The 3,905-nt window shown below is 32.2% G+C and overlaps 1 pseudogene; it reads left to right on the forward strand.

Annotated features, from left to right (window-relative positions):
• LOC149543899 (serine/threonine-protein kinase PEPKR2-like) overlaps positions 1 to 2,255 on the forward strand; it is a 39,759-nt pseudogene extending 37,504 nt beyond the window's left edge.
• The last annotated feature ends 1,650 nt before the right edge of the window (positions 2,256 to 3,905 follow it).

Here is a 3,905-nt window from a genome sequence, read left to right on the forward strand (position 1 = left end):
TCTTTCTCTCCCTCCCTCCCTCCCTCCCTCCCTCCCTCCCTCCCTACTCATTATATGTCTATTTATCTTTCTCTCTCTACTCTCTCTCTATCTCTATTTATCTCTCTTTCTCTCTCTCTACATCCTATTCTATGATCTTTCCCTATTCCCTTATCTCTTTTTATTCTTCTATGTCACTCTACATCATATCCCCTACTCTCTCCCCATCTTCTACTCTCTCTCTCACTCTTTACCCTTGCTCCCTCTCTACCTCTCTCCTTATCCATCCTCTCTATTAAAATTAAAGGCTTAAATAGTGTGCACACACTATAGCATGTGCACGCTATAGTGTGTATGCACTATTTAAGCCTTCAATTTAATTAAGGTTTAAATAGAACACACACACTATAGCCCATACACGCTATTTAAGCCTTGAATTTAAAAATTCTTTAAATAGTGCACATGCAATATAGCATGTACACACTATTGCATGCACACACTATCTAAAGCATTGGATACCACCAAGCCTAAGGCTTGGATTTTCCTTGGGGATCCAACCCAAAGGTTTGGAGGCTCTAAAACTAGTCTGAGGTGTGTTTTGTAGCAAGCATACAAAAAGTGCTTGTTTTTTCTTTTGTGCTCTCCTTCAAGTTTCCCTATGGTTGAGAATTGATAAAATCAAGTTAAATGGTATTATAGATCTCTGTGTTAGCTATATAACCATATAATTTATTCCAAGCCTTTCAATTATAATTTCTTTTGAATGTATGTCCATTTTTTCTCAAAAACCAACATGTACTAATTGGGGTGTATATTTTAGCTCGTTCATCGAATTTTGCAAAAAAAATAGATTTTTAAAAACTAGACTCCATTATACACACTTGGAAAAAAATAAGTTTTTATTTTTAATTTTTAAAAATAATTTCTAGGGGTTACATTTTAATAATGCATAATATACTTTTAATTATTGATAAGAAGGAGAGAGTTTGTAAATTAAATTAAAATGTAGAATTTTATTCTCTATATTGATGCAATGATTGTTGCTTAAGATACGTTAGAAGAGCTATTCATTTATAAAATATCATCACTATTGAAATTTCACAATAATTTGAAAAAGTATATTTCATGATAAGATACATGAAAGTAAATTGAACCCCCTTCCTCTTGCTCTCTCTCTATATATAGTAGTATCTGATGGGTGAGTCCTAAGAATTATTTTACATATGGTTTGTTTCTCTCACACTTGATTTGATTCAAATGAGCACATATTTCGCATATGATTTATTTGTGGCTTTAAACATACATATTAATTTAATGCTAAAGTTTAAATATTAAAAAAATGAATATTCACTTCACACATACACCTTTCTCAAATAGACATGTCACATATATCTCATTACAAATAAAAAATAAATAAATTTAGGTAATAAAAAATCAACACAAACACTAGGCTGAAAAAATGGTCATAGCTCCAAACTCTTTAAATTAATTCTAAATATCAAGATTGTTATAAATTAAAACTCTTGTTTGTATTGAGTGTAGGTCAAAATTTATCAGGTTTGGCTGGCAGTTCCGCATATGTAGCCCCTGAAGTTTTGGCAGGGAAATATACAGAAAAGGTGGATGTATGGGCTACTGATTTCATCCTCCACGGGCTCTTGATTGGTACCTTACCATTTTGTGGGGATTCTATAGATACCATCGTTGAGGCAGTGAAAAATGTGCAATTAAATTTCTTCACTGATATGTGGAAATCTATTTCTGAGCCTGCCAAGGATTTGCTTTCTAGGATGCTTTCAAGGGATGTTGAGAAGAGGATTTCCCCAGAGGAAGCCTTGAGTATGCATATTTTCTAGCTTCACATTTTTGGTATAAATTTATATAGTCATTCTGAGGTTTTTCTTATGCACTTTTCTCTTTGTTTTACAGTCCATCCTTGGATCTTGTATCATACAAAATCTGATATGGAGCTCTTTAAGGAGTCAAATTTGATGTTTCCATACAAGGCAGAGAGAAAGAAAGAGACAGAAGAGAAGTGTATATGCAAGAATTTACGCTCCTCACTTGTTGATGCATTTGATCATGCTCTTTTATCTCTTTCAGAGAAAGACTGTAGAGAACAAGAAACAAATATGGATCTTGTGGATGTTCTATGTGCTACAATTTCACAGATGAAAATATCCAAACATAAAAAGAACAAATTCAACATGGATGCCTATCCTTGCCTTGGACAGAGCTCTATTTATTCAAGATTGCCTCTTTGTACAGCATGTTGAATGCTGAATTGTACTGATTAGACTCAGCATATTCCATAGCTGATATTAGAGTCCTTTTATGTTTTTGTGGAATAAATTTGGTCTCACCAGAAGCTTATACTACACCCTAAGGTGGTGCTTTTTTTATATTGTCTATGTATCTACAACATTCAAATTGTAAATGGAAGAATTGTATATATTTTTTTTATGAAGAATGATACAAGAATGGTAAAGGATTGTCAAGGGATGCTTACAGGAAAATAAAAGTCTATGTAGAACACATGAAATATAGATTAAACATAATGTTTAAAATAAATAATTTAAATTCAATTGATATAATGATAAATAACTATGTAGAAGAAATAAAATAATTTAAAACAAAAGTTAGTAATTTTATTTCTCTAACTGAATCATGGAAATCTTCCAATAAATGTAGGACCATAAAATTGACAGTTTACAGTATGACGAATAATGATACTACAGTATAAAGTCTTGAACCAAGTGCTGTTATAAATATCTATTGATTATAATAGGGGAGATATTATTTATTTATATAAATGTTTGAATGTAGTGTAGAAGCTAAATTATAGAGATAAAATTGTAAGTATTGTATTTAGACAACATAATATTATGATTGGTGAAAAAATAGTTGGAATAATTTATGTAAAAATACAAATTCTAAATTTTAAAATATAATTTATTCAATTTTCTTAATGTAAATATTTTTTTGATGTTTAAATTTTAATAAGAATCACAATATTAATAACTAACTTATAGCAAAATTCTGATCTGATTATGATCCAATGATTCTATCTCTGATACCACTTGATCCATAAAACTAATCGAGTACTTACTTAGAATAGCTCATGGGTTAGACTTACAAAGATTACATTAGTAAAATCTAACATCAAGATCTTTTAATTATCGATTTGAATCCAATATGTAAATCCAAATCTTTAATCTACTAAGCTCAGAAAAAAAACTGCAAGAAAATCACAAAATAATTGAACCGAGATGATAACGGAGTTCACCGAACATTGGCTACGTCTTCGGATTCGTTAGAAAAATGAATCGATCTATTGCCTTCAAGACTTGGAAATGCCACAGGCTACCAAAAAAAAAGTTAGCTTTCACCTTACAAGAGGCCTCAAGAAAGCAGCTCCACCTATGTCTATAGCTCCCATGTCGGCAAGACGTCCTTACAAGATAACATGAAGAAGCTTTGCAAAAGCTTTTACACAACGTAGATTCTTCACCAAGTTACACAAATTCCTCCAAGGAATGCTTGGCTTACAAGAAGAATTTCTATGAGAAGATTTGAGAAGAGTTGGATGATCAACTGATGGATCCCCCCCCCTTAAGCCTACATTCCCCCCTTTATATACAAGAAAATATGCCAAAATTAGGCTAAAATGGATAAAGGGCTTATTTATTATCCCATATCTGAAATCCCCCTTTTGCCATTTTAGGGGATAAACGTTATCTCAAAATTGGTGGGTGATTTGTTAATAAATTAACAAATAAACCTATTTTTAATAGGTTGGTAGGTGGATTAGATAAGGGTTATCTAAAACCCACGCCACATAAATTGTTGAGCACATTAATAGCGCAGTTGGTTATTGCAGTTTTATATTGGTCGCCGGCCGAGGGTCCCAACCCTGCCGGCGGCCT

This window comes from Cupressus sempervirens, chromosome 8 (assembly GCF_028749045.1).
Source record: "Cupressus sempervirens isolate cs-2001-9-10 chromosome 8, ASM2874904v1, whole genome shotgun sequence".
NCBI classification, from domain to species: Eukaryota; Viridiplantae; Streptophyta; class Pinopsida; order Cupressales; family Cupressaceae; genus Cupressus; species Cupressus sempervirens.